Here is an 18,659-nt window from a genome sequence, read left to right as displayed (position 1 = left end):
CTTGGGCTTGGATGAAGATTTCGGAGCCTGGAACGATCGGTGATACCTGGCATGGTGAAGACAAGGTAGGAAGATCTTCAGGGGCTTAGGTTTATTTAAGGGGGGTTTGGGTTAGATTAGGGGTATGTGGGTGGTGGGTTGTAATGTTGGGGGGGGGTATTGTATGTTTTTTTTTACAGGCAAAAGAGCTGAATTCTTTGGGGCATGCCCCGCAAAGGGCCCTGTTCAGGGCTGGTAAGGTAAAAGAGCTTTGAACTTTTGTAATTTAGAATAGGGTAGGGATTTTTTTTTATTTTTGGGGGCTTTGTTATTTTATTAGGGGGCTTAGAGTAGGTATAATTAGTTTAAAATTGTTGTAATATTTTTCTAATGTTTGTAAATATTTTTTTATTTTTTGTAACTTAGTTCTTTTTTATTTTTTGTACTTTAGTTAGTTTATTTAATTGTAGGAATTGTATTTAATTTATTTATTGATAGTGTAGTGTTAGGTTTAATTGTAGATAATTGTAGGTATTTTATTTAATTTATTTATTGATAGTGTAGTGTTAGGTTTAATTGTAGATAATTGTAGGTATTTTATTTAATTTATTTATTGCTAGTGTAGTGTTAGGTTTAATTGTAACTTAGGTTAGGATTTATTTTACAGGTAATTTTTTAATTATTTTAACTAGGTAACTATTAAATAGTTATGAACTATTTAATAGCTATTGTACCTGGTTAAAATAATTACAAAGTTGCCTGTAAAATAAATATTAATCGTAAAATAGCTACAATATAATTATAATTTATATTGTAGCTATATTAGGGTTTATTTTACAGGTAAGTATTTAGCTTTAAATAGGAATAATTTATTTAATAATAGTTAATTTATTTAGTTAGATAAAAATTATATTTAACTTAGGGGGGTGTTAGTGTTAGGGTTAGACTTAGCTTTAGGGGTTAAAAAATATATTAGAATAGCGGTGAGCTCCGGTCGGCAGATTAGGGGTTAATATTTGAAGTTAAGTGTCGGCGATGTTAGGGAGGGCAGACTAGGGGTTAATACTATTTATTATAGGGTTATTGAGGCGGGAGTGAGGCATATTAGGGGTTAATACATTTATTATAGTAGTGGTGCAGTTTGGTTGGCAGATTAGGGGTTAATTATTGTAGGTAGGTGGAGGCGACGTTGGGGGCGGCATATTAGGGGTTAATAAATATAATATAGGGGTCGGCGATGTTAGGGGCATCAGATTAGGGGCACATAGGGATAATGTAGCTGGCGGCGGTGTACGGAGAGGCAGATTAGGGGTTAAAAAAATGTAATAGAGTGGCGGCAGTGTGAGGGGGCCTCGGTTTAGGGGTACATAGGTAGTTTATGGGTGTTAGTGTACTTTAGAGCACAGTAGTTAAGAGCTTTATAAACCGGCGTTAGCCTAGAAAGCTCTTAACTACTGACTTAGATTTCTACCACTCACTTCAGCCACGACTCTAAATACCGGCGTTAGAAAGATCCCATTGAAAAGATAGGATATGCAAATGGCGTAGGGGGATCTGCGGTATGGAAAAGTCGCGGCTGCAAAGTGAGCGTTAGACCCTTTAATGACTGACTCCAAATACCAGAGGGCGGTAGAAACCAGCGTTAGGAGCCTCTAACGCTGGTTTTGACGGCTACCGCCCAACTCTAAATCTAGCCGAGTGTTTGTTAACAGTAAATTAGGCAGCAAAGTATCCTCAGGTTTGAAGGGGTTAAACAGAGACGTGGTCAGGCAAGCAAAGCTTGTTAAATGTAAATCAGGCAGCAAAGTATCCTCAAGTTTGAAGGGGTTAAACCGAGACGTGGTCAGGCAAGCAAAGTTCGTTAACAGAATATCAGGCAATAAAGTATCAAAATGAGTACTCACAAAGCCACAGCAAGAAAAAAACAAATGGGCATCAGGTGAATGACACGCCGGAATTTGAACCCAGAGTGATGTCAGCAGAATGGGACGGCTTCAGGGAGCGTGTGTCAGCAGAGTGAGACAGCTTCAGAGGCAAAGGATGTTGCCAAGCAACGCAGCAACAGAGCCTTAGAAGCGAGGAGCGTGACAATGATGAGCATGCTGCACAGATGGAGAAGAGGTTTAAAGCAAGAGGCTATTCGAAACGATTTCTATCACATGCAAAAAATGAAGCTAAAAAGATAGATAGAAATCAACTTTTATTTAAAAAAGAAAAGGTTAAAGACAGTAGTATTAGACTTGCAACTAAATTCAATTGCCATTGAGAAAGTATTAGAGACATTATAAAAAATAACTGGAATATTCTCTCAAATTATGAAAGTATAGTGAAGGAAATAGGTGATTTTCCTAGACTAACAGCAAGAAGAACTCCTAACTTGAAAGACAAATTAGTGAAAAATAAATTTGTCACACCTCAAAAAAACTGGCTTTTAAACCAAAAGCTAGTAAGAAATTTTCCCTGTAAGAAATGTGTAGCATGCAAGTTCATGTCTCAAACAAAAGTCTTTTCTGTTAATCCTGAAAAAAAACATATAAAATAAAATATTTCTTTAATTGCAATACAGTAGGGGTAGTATACTTGCTATCCTGTTCTTGCCCTAGCTTTTATGTTGGTAAAACTAAAAGAATTTTGAAAGACAGAATTTTGAAACATCATGATGATATAGTACAATGCAAAGAATAGTAGTGTAGCCAGGCATTTTGAAACCTTTCATAACATTGCACCAGACTGTATGAGAGTTACAGGCATTGACAGAGGCATTACAAATGGTAGAGGCGGGGATAACAATAAAACCCTCATTCAAAAAAGAATGTAGATGGATTTATAACCTCTCTACCATTGGTCCAAGAGGCATGAATGAAAAACTAGATATGGCAAGTTTTTGTAAAAGTTTTATTTGATTAACCTCTTATTTTCCTTCTTGCATCTTTGATTCCAATAGAGTTTAATTGTCTTTAGGCATAATTAAAGTCTACTTAATTAAAAATGTTTATTCCTCACATTTTAGCACTTGCATTGCGCATGAAGATTTTTTTTGGTGTGTGGTTCCGTTATATAAATGTGTAGGTAAAAAAACGTAAATATTTGAAATTTCACCACCGAAATGGGCGGAGTCTTGTTACGCTATAAATGAACACAAATGACCTCCAAACAACATGCAATGAGGAAGCCCTGATGACGAGAGGGTGAAACGCGTGTTGGCAATTGGCTGACTGACTCATGAGACTTTCTATGCTGGTTTGGCTTGTGGCAGTGCAGAGCAACTAATGGGATTCTGCCGACTACTGGCTTCTACTCATAATATGGCAGATGTACTTCCATGCTGGTTTGAGCAACAATACAACAAGTAAGCAAGTCTTTGGGGGATTAAAAAAGGACACTATTAGAGCAGAGAAACACACTATGTTACAAGGTTTTTAGTACAGGTGTCTATAGTCTCCAAAGGAACAGGTGCAGTTGACAGAGGGGTACATATTCAATAACGAGGTATCCTCCTGCACCGGGACCCACGCTTTACTAAACCAATCCTTGTACTAGCAAGCACTTTTCATTCTGCTATCCTGACCGACTTGGCTTATGCATTGTCTCCTGTGACCGATCTAATAACTTGATCTAACAATCCGCTCTAAACATCTTGCTTCAAACATCTTGCTTTCCTTAAAGAACTTTTACAATCCGCTTAATACATTCTGCCACCCGCCTTTATACTGACAGTTTGCAACTAATCAGTGGATGATGAGTGCTAAGCTAAGATTTCCTAAAACAACATATGAAGATATGACATGACTGTTTCTTTAAAGCTTTTATAATTTGAAGCATGTTCGTTATTATTGGTCCTGTGATCATTCATCTACAGAAGCGCGTTGAATTATATATTGTCTGTGCGTGGCCAATAGTTTTCCTTTGAATGTTTATTTTGCATGTCATGATTTCTTTTTATGTTTACTTATGAACTAACTTGGAATTGAGAGGTTGTATATAGATGTTGTCTAGTCCGTCCATTTAGCTTGTACAGTTCAGTTCATCACTAAAACCTACTTAGGTCTGAACTTTATGAACGGAATATACATAAATCTATTCACCTTTTCCTGGATTTGCATTACTGTATAATTATGGTATCTTTATTTACCAGCTAAGTTAGTCACAAGGGCCGGTCCTTTTTTGTAAACCATGACTTTTGCTCTGGTTTACAATTTTAGCTTTTTAATTAGGTATTGACTACATATTATGTTGTCTTTTGATACTTTCTGGTTCTGGGCTTCAGGCCAGCAGTCTGCACTAATAAAATCTATTTTTTTGTACCCAACGGAGGGTTTGTTCTTTGTTAATTTAAAAGAGTGCTGAATCCCCAGTCTTTTATAAGCGCAACTATTGTGTGACGCTTTATCTTTCTGGTACAATTTTGTATATATACAAAAAATATATATATAGGTAGTTAGGTAGGTACAGACACAGTCACACAGACTGCAAATACAAAATTAAAGTTAATATTCCTGATTACAGCGTTAGATAAAGGGAAAATAGTTTAAAAACAATTTTTTTAATGAATTTCAGACTATTTTTTTTTAATGCACATCTCTAATATATGTGTATGTGTGTGCAAATGTAAGTATCAGGGCAAACACATACACATAAGTATATATAGTACATATAGTATAGTATATATATATATATATATATATATTTATATATGTATACACAAACACACACACACATATATATATGTGTATATATATATATATATATATATATATATATATATATAAATAAAATACAAATATAAAAATATAAACACATACAAACCAACACACTTACATATACAAGCACCTTGTCATGCACTATATCCCTGTAAATCAACATCAACATATATATTTTTTTAATAATACAAACACACACAGACACTAACACCTGCCCACACACAAACATATATATATATGGGCGAATGTTTCTAAAAATGTTAAAACCAATTTTGATACATTTGTTCATTCTAATCGAATTTCGAATGTTTATATAACAATCTAACATTCTATTTTAAAATTTTTGTTTTTCTAATCTTTCAATAAAATTCAAAAATATTTGTTTGAATAATAGAATGGTTAGCTATGTATTCATTCAATTTTGAAATGTAATATTCAAATTCAAATGGGTCATTCAAATTTGAATGTAAGATTCAAATTTGAAATAACATTTCTAGTCTACAACTGTGATTAATAAATGTAATATTCAAATTTGAATGCTACATTAGAATTTGAATGTCACATTCAAATTCGAAATAGTATTTCTAGCTAATACTCGGCTAGATTTAGAGTTTTGTCGGTAACGACCCGCGTAGCTAACGCTGGCTTTTTTCTGGCCGCACCTTTTAAATAGCTCTGGTATTGAGAGTTCACAGAAAGGCTGCGTTAGGCTCCAAAAAGGGAGCGTACAGGCATATTTAACGCCACTGCAACTCTCGATACCAGAGTTGCTTACGGACGCAGCCAGCTTCAAAAACGTGCTCGTGCACGATTCCCCCATAGAAAACAATGGGGCTGTTTGAGCTGAAAAAAAACCTAACACCTGCAAAAAAGCCGCGTTCAGCTCCTAATGCAGCCCCATTGTTTGCTATGGGGAAACACTTCCTACGTCTGCACCTAACACTCTAACATGTACCCCGAGTCTAAACACCCCTAACCTTACACTTATTAACCCCTATTCTGTCGCCTCGGCTATCGATGACCCCTGCATATTATTATTAACCCCTAATCTGCCGCTCCGTAAACCGCCGCTACTTACATTATCCCTATGTACCCCTAATCTGCTGCCCCTAACACCGCCGACCCCTATATTATATTTATTAACCCCTAATCTGCCCCCCACAACGTCGCCTCCACCTGCCTACACTTATTAACCCCTAATCTGCCGAGCGGACCGCACCGCTATTATAATAAAGTTATTAACCTCTAATCCGCCTCACTAACCCTATAATAAATAGTATTAACCCCTAATCTGCCCTCCCTAACATCGCCGACACCTAACTTCAATCATTAACCCCTAATCTGCCGACTGGAGCTCACCGCTATTCTAATAAATGTATTAACCCCTAAAGCTAAGTCTAACCCTAACACTAACACCCCCCTAAGTTAAATATAATTTAAATCTAATGAAATTAATTAACTCTTATTAAATAAATTATTCCTATTTAAAGCTAAATACTTACCTGTAAAATAAATCCTAATATAGCTACAATATAAATTATATTTATATTATAGCTATTTTAGGATTTATATTTATTTTACAGGTAACTTTGTAATTATTTTAACCAGGTACAATAGCTATTAAATAGTTAAGAACTATTTAATAGCTAAAATAGTTAAAATAATTACAAATTTACCTGTAAAATAAATCCTAACCTAAGTTACTATTAAACCTAACACTGCACTATCAATACATTAATTAAATAAAATACCTACAATTACCTACAATTAAACCTAACACTACACTATCAATAAATGAATTAAATACAATATCTACAAATAAATACAATTAAATAAACTAACTAAAGTACAAAAAATAAAAAAGAACTAAGTTACAAACAATAAAAAAATATTTACAAACATTAGAAAAATATTACAACAATTTTAAACTAATTACACCTACTCTAAGCCCCCTAATAAAATAACAAAGACCCCCAAAATAAAAAAATTCCCTACCCTATTCTAAATTACAAAAGTTCAAAGCTCTTTTACCTTACCAGCCTTGAACACGGACCTTTGCGGGGCATGCCCCAAGAAATTCAGCTCTTTTGCCTGTAAAAAAACACATACAATACCCCCCCCAACATTACAACCCACCACCCACATACCCCTAATCTAACCCAAACCCCCCTTAAATAAACCTAACACTGAGCCCCTGAAGATCTTCCTACCTTGTCTTCACCTCGCCGGGTATCACACCGATCGGTCCTGGCTCCAAAATCTTCATCCAACCCAAGTGGGGGCTAGACATCCATCATCCGACGGCTGAAGAAGTCCAGAAGAGGGTCCAAAGTCTTCATCCTATCCGGGAAGAAGAGTAGATCCGGACCGGCAACCATCTTCTTCCAAGCGGCATCTTCTATCTTCATCCGATGAGGACCGGCTCCATCGTGAAGACCTCCAGCGCGGACCCATCTTCTTCAGACGACGTCCAACTGAAGAATGACGGTTCCTTTAAGGGACGTCATCCAAGATGGCGTTCCTTCGAATTCTGATTGGCTGATAGGATTCTATCAGCCAATCGGAATTAAGGTAGGAAAATTCTGATTGGCTGATGGAAGATGGGTCCGTGCTGGAGGTCTTCACGATGGAGCCGGTCCTCATCGGATGAAGATAGAAGATGCTGCTTGGAAGAAAATGGTTGCCGGTCCGGATCTACTCTTCTTCCCGGATAGGATGAAGACTTTTGACCCTCTTCTGGACTTCTTCAGCCGTTGGATGATGGATGTCTAGCCCCCGCTTGGGTTGGATGAAGATTTTGGAGCCAGGATCGATCGGTGTGATACCCGGCGAGGTGAAGACAAGGTAGGAAGATCTTCAGGGGCTTAGTGTTAGGTTTATTTAAGGGGGGTTTGGGTTAGATTAGGGGTATGTGGGTGGTGGGTTGTAATGTTGGGGGGGTATTGTATGTGTTTTTTTACAGGCAAAAGAGCTGAATTTCTTGGGACATGCCCCGCAAAGGGCCCTGTTCAGGGCTGATAAGGTAAAAGAGCTTTGAACTTTTGTAATTTAGAATAGGGTAGGGCATTTTTTTATTTTGGGGGGCTTTGTTATTTTATTAGGGGGCTTAGAGTAGGTGTAATTAGTTTAAAATTGTTGTAATATTTTTCTAATGTTTGTAAATATTTTTTTATTTTTTGTAACTTAGTTCTTTTTTATTTTATGTACTTTAGTTAGTTTATTTAATTGTATTTATTTGTAGATATTGTATTTAATTCATTTATTGATAGTGTAGTGTTAGGTTTAACTGTAGGTAATTGTAGGTATTTTATTTAATTAATTTATTGATAGTGTAGTGTTAGGTTTAATTGTAGGTAATTGTAGGTATTTTATTTAATTAATTTATTGATAGTGTAGTGTTAGGTTTAATAGTAACTTAGGTTAGGATTTATTTTACAGGTAAATTTGTAATTATTTTAACTATTTTAGCTATTAAATAGTTCTTAACTATTTAATAGCTATTCCACCTGGTTAAAATAATTACAAAGTTACCTGTAAAATAAATATAAATCCTAAAATAGCTATAATATAATTATAATTTATATTGTAGCTATATTAGGGTTTATTTTACAGGTAAGTATTAAGCTTTAAATAGGAATAATTTATTTAATAAGAGTTAATTTATTTCGTTAGATTTAAATTATATTTAATTTAGGGGGGTGTTAGGGTTAGGGTTAGACTTAGCTTTAGGGGTTAATCTATTTATTACAGTAGCGGCGAGATTCGGTTGGCAGATTAGGGGTTAATAATTGAAGTTAGGTGTCGGCGATGTTAGGGAGGGCAGATTAGGGGTTAATACTATTTATTATAGGGTTATTGAGGCGGGAGTGAGACGGATTAGAGGTTAAAGTGAAGGTCAATTTTCATCAATGAGTGCCCGGTTTTTAAAAATACTTTTTAAAACAGGGGCACTTTCATTGATGAAAATTAACATTGCACTGGATTTTAAGAAATACTTACCTTTTTCTCCTGCAAAACCGGATCGCCGATCTCAGCCTCAGTTCCTCTGTAGTGACGTCAGAAATGACAAAAACCGGCTTCCTCCAATCATGGCTTGCACCCCAGAGCGTCCAGCTCGTGATGCCTGGCTGTGATTGGAGGAAGCCAGTTTCGTCATTGCTGTTGTCTACAGCAGGAAGAAGAAGGAGGGAGATCGTCGATCCGGCTTTGCAGAAGTAAAAGGTAAGTATTTCTTAAAATCCAGTGCAATGTTAATTTTCATCAATGAAAGTGCCCCTGATTTTAAAAGTATTTTTAAAAACCGGGCACTCATTGATGAAAATTGACCTTCACTTTAATAACTTTATTATAGCAGCGGTGCGGTCCGCTCGGCAGATTAGGGGTTAATAAGTGTAGGCAGGTGGAGGCGACGTTGAGGGGGGCAGATTAGGGGTTAATAAATATAATATAGGGGTCGGCGGTGTTAGGGGCAGCAGATTAGGGTTACATAAGTATAACGTAGGTGGCGGTCGGCAGATTAGGGGTTAATTATTGTAGGTAGCTGGCGGCGAGGTTGTGGGGGGCAGGTTAGGGGTTAATAAGTATAATATAGGGGTCGGCAGTGTTAGGGGCAGCAGATTAGGGGTACATAAGTATAACGTAGGTGGCAGTCGGCAGATTAGTGGTTAAAAAAATGTAATCGAGTGGCGGCGATGGGGGACCTCGGTTTTAAGGGTACATAGATAGTTTATGGGTGTTAGTGTACTTTAGAGCACAGTAGTTAAGAGCTTTATGAACCGGCGTAAGCCCAGAAAGCTCTTAACTACTGACTTTTTTCTGTGGCTGGAGTTTTGTCGTTAGATTTCTAACGCTCACTTCAGACACGACTCTAAATACCGGCGTTAGAAAGATCCCATTGAAAAGATAGGATACGCAATTTACGTAAGGGGATCTGCGGTATGGAAAAGCCGCGGCTGAAAAGTGAGTGTTAGACCCTTTCCTGACTGACAACAAATACCGGCGGTAGCCTAAAACCAGCGTTAGGAGCCTCTAAAGCTGGTTTTCACGGCTACCGCCAAACTCTAAATCTATGCAACTGTGTTTTTTAAATGTAATATTCAAATTTGAATGTGACATTCGATTCAAAATAGTATTTCTAGTCTAATACTGTGTTTCATAAATGTAATATTCGAATTTGAATGTGACATTCAAATGTGACATTTGAATTCAAATGTGACATTCGAATTTTAATGTGACATTCCAAAACTATAAATAACATTCGATAATAAAATTTTTAAGAATATTCATTCTCATCAACATTCTATTATGTAAATTGAATTTCTACAATAACATTCGTTCTAACATTCGAATTTGAATATAAACACATTCGCCCATCCCTAATATATATATACATATATATATATATATATATATATATATATATATATATACATATATATATATATATATATATATATATATATATATGTATATATATATATATATATTACAACTTTGTTAAGACATCCACTATTTCACCTTTAACTTAGCACAATTTAGCCTTAGTGCATCTTCATATTAGCGCTTGAGTGTTAACCAGGGCTTGAGTTTTTCAGCGCTCCATAGGATTCTACTATGTGAGGCATTTAGCATACTTGCTCCATCTAAACTCCAGATATTAGTGTCCTAGGCTTACGCTTGATCTCTAGCATTTTACTTTAAATTTTTTATATGAAAGCAGGATATTAATATCCTGTATGCAAAATAACATGTTTATTTTAATATCAAATCTGGTTAAAATGCATTTTATGTTATTTTAAAGTTTCATTTTATATATATATATATATATATATATATATATATATATATATATATATATATATATATATATATATATTTGCACAATATAGTATTTTTGTTCTTGTTCTTTATTAACAATGTCAGTCACATACATAGTGAATGTGTGGGAGAAATTTGAAAACTTATGAGGTTCTAATGTTCTTCATAATACATGCTAGATGAGTATTTTCACACATAGACTCTTTTCAATGGCAAGATGAGCAATTGTAAGAAATCTTTGTGAAACTTAACTTGCATATAGATTATTTGAACTATAATCAATGTTTATATTTACAAATTGAACATTATCCTTTAGATAGAAATATCTAATGGTTTTTAACAGAAATACATCATCTATGGGGATCTTTGTAGATATATTATTAGAAATCAGTCCATGTACAGGGGCTTGGAAAGAAATTGCAGGCTGTACCAATATTAGTTGTAGATAAAATTAGATATTTATTGAAAACTTGGTTAAAATTCCATTATTGGAAGGCACACTATTTTGTTATACATACAACCTCAGCACACAGGTGCTGCATCCGACGCGTTTCCTGCTTTACAACAAGCACTTCATCAGGGATACACAGCTGTTCTCCCTGTGAATATTTAAACCTTTCACATTTAACCCTTAACAATGCTGTCAGAACTTTCAATGGTCTTTCCATACTGCATTGATAATAATGTATAATACACATATATACTTTAAAAACATATATAATAGGCAACAAAGTTATAAATATTCAACATTATAAATATTTATACAGAACTCCTAAATTATCTCAAAGATTTTATTCCCAAACTTTTGAAGGGATCACTAACATAATAAATTTATTAGATCAAAAAAATATTTAATTTAAGATCCTAGATATTTATTTTTTCCTTTCTATTGTGATCATGTTAGAAATGTATTAATTTGATAAGTAGCTTTTTTGATGTCAATTATATGGTACAATGGTTTGAAATAGATTTTATGCCTAGAGTGGGAGGCTGTTCACATTACTTGGTTTTATGGTTTTTAGTTGCTATAGGCAATGCACACTTTAGATACTTTCTTATGGCTTATTAGTTTGTTTTACTTTCTAGTTATTAGTTATTAAAATATGCTAGAATTTCAATTCCTATCCACTTATTTCTTGTTGTTTATTATATTGCCTAGTATAAGAATAGTAAACATTTATATTTATATTTTATACTTTACATATAATTGGTTTAGCCTATAAACAACTTTAAGTCCCATATTTTGTTCATACCTTTTGGGAAGCCTGTTTGGAGTTTATGTATCCAAAAAGCTTCCTTTTTATTTAGATATGCTAATCTGTCCCCTCCTGTAATTTGTTTTGTGACACAATCTATTGCTTGAAATTCAAACAAAGATAGGACATATTTCAATGAGTCTTCATCGAATGTATGGCCTGGTCTATGTCTGGAAAAATGTTCAGCAACTGGTGTTTTTGGTTCAAAAGACTCTGAGGAAAGCAAATGCTCTCGAATTCGGTCTTTTAGGGGTCTAATAGTTCTACCTGTATACTGACATCCACATAGTTTACAGGAGATAAGATAAACTACATACTTCGATGTGCATGTTAAATACTGAAATATCCTGAATTCTTGTTTTGTAATGTTCGAGTGGAAGATTTCTCCCAATTTGATATGGTTGCAACTTTTGCACGGTCTTACACCACATTTGAAGGTCCCATTCTTTTTAGTTAGCCAATTACGTGTGGATCCCTTTGTATTTTTTGCAAAATTTCTTTTTACATAGTTGCCTATGGTCTTGGCTCGTCTTGATACAAATTTTACACCTTCTGTTGTTATGTTTGTTAATGATGGTTCTTTACTTAGCATGGGAAGGTACCTTTCTACAATTTTACAAATTTTATGGTACTGGTTACTGTATTTTGTTGAAAAGACAAGTTGATTATTATTGACTGTTCCTTCTCTTTGTTTATCACTGAGTAGTTCAGCCCTATCCATTGATCTAACTAGTTCAATGGTTTCTATAAGGGCTTTCTCTTTATATCCTCTCTTAATTAGTCTATTTTTTAGATCTTCTGCATGGGTGTTATAGTCCCTGAGATTGCTACAATTTCTGCGCAATCTCATAAATTGTCCCTTTGGGATTGCTCTTTTTAAATGTGTAGGATGGTGAGAGTCTGATCGCAGAATGGTATTACCTGAAATATCTTTTCTGTATGTTTCTGTATATAAAACATTGTTAATGGTATCTATTTTAATCTGTACATCAAGAAAAGTGATACTGTCTCTATGCCAAGTGTATGTAAATTTTAAATTCATGCTGTTGTCATTGAGAATCTTGACAAAGTTCTCTAGCTGTTTGATGTCCCCTTGCCATACTACAAGGATATCGTCGATAAATCTTGTGTAAAATAGAACATTATCCTTGTAGTCATTTAGTTCCCCAAATATCTTGAAAATCTCAAAATATCCAAGATAAATGTTCGCATATGAGGGGGCAAATTTCGCCCCCATTGCGGTTCCTCTATTTTGCAAATAAATGTTATTTTCAAATACAAAATAGTTGTGTGTTAATAGGAATTTAACTGCATCAACCAGATAGCTAATGAAGGCTATATCGTATTCTGTATATAGCTTGAGGATCTCCTCCAGCGCCAGGAGGCCTTGTTGGTGTGGAATGCACGAATAGAGAGACACCACATCTATAGTAAGTAATAGATACGTATCTTTCCAAGCAAACTCTTCTAATTTTCTAAGAAGTTGTTTGGTGTCTCTCAAATATCCGGGCATATTCCTCACAATTGGCTGGAGGAAACCATCGATCCATTCCCCCAAGCGCTCTCCCAGTGTACCTATAGTGGAAATTATAGGTCTCCCCGGGGGGCTAAGGGGGTCCTTGTGCATTTTGGGTATGTGCTTAAATGTTGAAACCACTGGGTATCTTGTTAATAAATGTTCTGCTGTCTTTTCATTGAGGATTCCCAACTTTTTGCCTTCAACCAGTAATTTTTCCAATTCACTTATAAACTTTAGGGTCGGATTAAATGTCAACCTTTTGTAAGTGTTTTTATCACTAAGCTGTTATATGCTTCATTAGTATAAGCCATTCTATCAACTACTACTATCATACCCCCTTTATCGGAGTTGGAGATCACTATGTTCTCATTTTTTTGTAATTCCCTTAGGGCTTTCCATTCTTTATTTGTTAGGTTATCTGACTTCCTTAGTTTCTGGGTTTCTTTGTTGTTTAGCCTAGTTATTTCTTGTTCCACTATGCTATGAAAGAGATCTATAGTATCTCCCCTAGATTGTGATGGATAAAATGTTTTATCAGTTATATTCAACCTACTTCTAGGGATGATATGATTTTCTTCATTAAATCTCACACTGTCACTATTTAATGAGGCTAGATTAGTTGTATCGCATAGTTCTTTAAAACTAAGTTTCTCAAGGTCTGTAGGTATATCTCTATTTGCATTTGATACATCCATAACATCAATATATATATATTTGCACAATATAGTATTTTTGTTCTTGTTCTTTATTAACAATGTCAGTCACATACATAGTGAATGTGTGGGAGAAATTTGAAAACTTATGAGGTTCTAATGTTCTTCATAATACACGCTAGATGAGTATTTTCACACATAGACTCTTTTCAATGGCAAGATGAGCAATTGTAAGAAATCTTTGTGAAACTTAACTTGCATATAGATTATTTGAACTATAATCAATTTTTATATTTACAAATTGAACATTATCCTTTAGATAGAAATATCTAATGGTTTTTAACAGAAATACATCATCTATGGGGATCTTTGTAGATATATTATTACATACGTTTTTCTAAAGGATTTTGTTTGACTGTTGTATGTGTAAATGTGTCTTGAAAATATGACTTCTGCACACGGCTGAGAGTCATATTCATCTTACTCAGAATGTTCAAAGGTGGCCAGCCCTTAAATATCCTATGTAAGAGAACATCTCAATTCATCTGTACAGCAAGGGTCAACCCACTTACTTAGAACATTTCACCCTGTGAGAGCTTTGCAAGACTGGTGAGACTTAAATGAGCATTTCTTGGCAGATACAGTAAACATCAAGTGGTGATCATTAGTGATGGAACTCAAAAGAATTTAAATTGGAGCATCTACTTTGAAGGTTAAAAAGACATCTGCCAATGTCACTGAAAAAAGGCTTATTAGTCAGGACAAGTACTTCTCAAACAGTACAGTTAGTGATCTAATTTCAAATGACAATAAAATAACATAAACTAATAGAATCTGAATAAAATGTAGAACCATCTATTATGTTTAATGCTTCACCATGAATCATAAATCCTAATACTTCTGTCTTGCTCTAGTTATTTTTACAATTTGCTACATAAAGGGTTGATCACAATAGTTTAGAAAAATGTATTAAATGTTTTTAACAGAAAAACACCATAATGGTCTAGCTGGATTTTTGAAGATAGATAAACTATTTGAAAATCTTTTCTAAAGAATTGTGATCAACCTCTTTATAAGGTAACTGAAATAGTGATTGATCACAAACTATTAGAAACACTTATTAAGTAATTTATCTACAAAAATCTCCACAGGATTGTAATTGCCCCTAAAGGGTTAAAAACAAGGGTCAATCTTAATCCTTTAAAAAGGTTTATCAAATGATGTATCTATAAAAATCCCTATACAATTTAAATGGATATGAAACCCAACATTTTCCTTTCAAGATTCAGATAGAGCATACAATTTTAAACAACTAACGATCACCAGAGGGGGAAGATAAGGGGACCACTACATAACAGAAATTTTTAAAAATGTGGGAGGGTTAAAGAGGATCTCTACACTGCAGAAAAAACATATAAAACAAAATAAAAGAAAAAACATAAACTGCATACTGCAGGCTTTCTGTCAGTACCTAAGATAGTGACCAGATAGTGACCAGTGGGGAAGGAGGGAAGAGAGCTGTTTTGGAGAGAGATAGCTGTTTCGGAGAGATCAGGTAGGGATCAGAGGGTCGGAGGTGTTAGGTGGTAGGGTAATCTCTACACTACAGCTAACATTAACCTTACAACTACCTTTTTAACCTCTTCACTGCTGGGTATAATAGAAATGTGGTGCACAGCTGCAGTTAGCGGCATTCTAATTATCTAAAATCAATGGCAAAGTCAAGTATATCTGCTATTTCTGAACAAAGGGAATACTAGAGAAGCTTTTGCAACCATTTGTGTCATGATTGCACAAGCGGTATGTAAATAGTTTCAGTGAGAAACCCAAAGTTTGTTAAAAAGTTAACAATTTTTTTTTATGTACTCACAATTGGCGGTGAAAACAAATGCTAAAAAATCTTTGAGTTTTTGTGTTGAAAATCGTTTGATACATTTTTCTAGAGGATATGATCGGCCCCATACTCTTTTAAAAAAGTGTATCTAATGATTTTTCTTCAACCCTAAATATGTAGCTGATCACAATTCCCAAACGGATATTTTATATGTCAATATGTTTTACTGGGAAGTATATATATATATATATATATATATATATATATATATATATATATATATATATATATATATATATATATAAATAAATATATATATTATATATATATATATATATATATATATACCAGTACAAACCTTATAAGATACTTGAGTTATACTTTTTTATAGAGAGGCCTCATACGTGCAACAGAAGGCTTAACATAGTCATGTACATTACATTTTGTTGTCTGTGATGTATTTGTTTATTGTACTGTACATCATGATTATGTTTTTGGCAGTTTGTCAAAAATTAGGATTGTTTAATATTTTGAGGGTTTTTTTTTAAATAAACTTTTTTATTGAGGTAATGCATATCATACATACATACATTTTATATGGACAAGTTTGATAATACAGAAAATTGTTACTTCAAGGTAGTTCAGAAATTAATGAAATTACCATTTTTATTAGCAATAACCTCATTTAATATTTTGAGTTTTTAATGCATTTTTGTACTCCTCTTTGAAACATCAATAAAAATAAATATGTTTCAAAATATTAGATGTGTGCAAGTGTCTTTATAAACTTTATATTATCTAAATTACTCTAATAAAAACCTTATTAGTGGCATACACATGTATTCTGTACATTGCCTGTGTTATAGTTTTCAAACACAACTACTAAGAGATTTATTAGTGCTATTTGCTAATGATTACACATTTTTCATTATAGAATCACAAATGAAATAAGTGCAACATGCATGAGTGTAAAATATGTTTTTCATTCATTAATACATATTTAACACATGTTCTTTTGATTGTCTAGTAATGTATGACTTAATAACAAGGCCAGCATACAAGTAATGAACCTTTTTGTGCTCTTAATGAGTGCTCAATTACACGTTGTTTGTAAGCAATTGTTTTAAAATAATTCAATTATTACATCTCAACAACTGTTCACTGCCATATATGGTGGAAATGAAGTTTATAACCATATATAGTATTAAACAATTGTTAAGAGTTAATGATTCACTTATTGTTTTCACCATTTCTTTAACCCATACATCGTAATCAACAGATTTTTCAACATATATCTTATTTAACAATTGTTAAGATGCAATGATTCAATTATCATTACAAACTTTATTTACAAATGAAAAAAGGGGGGGTATGGAGCGCTAAATAAGCTTAAAAATTACCACAACCAAAATAAGAGTATTATAGAAATGTTATTCTTTAAATGCCATATATTTGAATTTATATGAAATATATGTTAAATTAAAGTGACCGGTCACTCTATGAGATCTATCTTATTGATTACACAAATCCATAAATATAGGTAAGTGCTATGCAAAAAAATTAAAACCTTTGTGCTGCTAAAAATATTTTATCTTTCTATAAAAACACTAACATATCATCGTTATGTGGTTTAAAAAAGTACAATATACATATATTGATAATTGTGGTAGTATGATATGAAATATCACTTTGCACTAATGTTAAAGGAGCAGTCTTTGGATTAGAAAAATTAGTCCCTTACGAAAGGTCTGATGATTTGTATATTTCAGTCAGAACTCCCACTATGCGGATGTAAGGGAATATTGGCTATAAAACATAAAGTTATATGGCATCTTTCCTTTTCTTGCGATAATGTCTCAGTCTTTTAGTGTTAAACACCTACTGTATTCCTCAGACGTTTCTTACCCATCTTATTCGGTGGTTTGATTCACACACCTCTCTCTCCGTGTGCTGCTCCACTTGTGTTTCGGGATGCAGTGTTGCCGGTCTCAAATGCTTCCGTGTTACGTGTGTTACCTCAACCACGTGTAGCTCTCCAGCCAATAGCGGCTCTTGGAACTCGACTTTTGTAAATGAATCTGTAGGGGTTCTAGAATGTTTTTTCTCTGCACAGAGATAAGGCTCAAGGGTTCCTGAGCTTGTTGGTGTACAGACAGTGTCCTTTAATCAACACGTTTCACCTTTTTACAAGGCTTTTTCACGATAAAGAACAGGTGTCTGTAGGATATTTAAATACCCCTTTGGTTTTCATTGGTTCAATCCCGATTTCTCTTAAGGTGGATTTCTTCATTTAAGGTGGACGGTTCTGTTGTTGACTTTAAGATATTCAAATATTTATTTGGTATTCCTCCCAAAAATGGATCTTTCCTGTCATATTTTATTGTGAAAATGATTTTCTTATAAGTGTTATTTCTTGCAAAGAATGCTTCTTCCATTTCTCTTCTTATGCTATTATCAAATCATTATAGACATGATGATTTTATATTGTGTACACATATTATTAAATATTAAACTATAAGTTTAATTCTAAGTTTAATTTAAATAAAATTATATATTATGAACAGCAAGTATATGGCAAATTAATAACTTAGAATAATTAAGATTGTTTACATCAAAAAGGGGATTAGTCATAATATAAAATAAAATTAGAATTTCAAATAGTATTTGTCTATTGTTACATAGGTTGCATCTATATCCTTATCTAGACATGAGGGGATTACCATCGGATAGAGTGACAAAAGACCTAGTGTATATATCTTTTTTTCATAGTTTAAACAAATTAGATGTTCTGTCCATTTCTTAATCAAAGATGAAGGGGGTCAGGTCGAATTCTGAATTAAGCCCTGCTGGGTATAAGGTCCCTAATTCGTAAATTAATTCAGCTTCTTTTCTGAGGATTCA

The sequence above is a fragment of the Bombina bombina genome, chromosome 2 (assembly GCF_027579735.1).
Source record: "Bombina bombina isolate aBomBom1 chromosome 2, aBomBom1.pri, whole genome shotgun sequence".
NCBI classification, from domain to species: domain Eukaryota; kingdom Metazoa; phylum Chordata; class Amphibia; order Anura; family Bombinatoridae; genus Bombina; species Bombina bombina.
The sequence above is the reverse complement of the archived record's forward strand: the minus strand, read 5'-3'. Positions refer to the sequence as shown.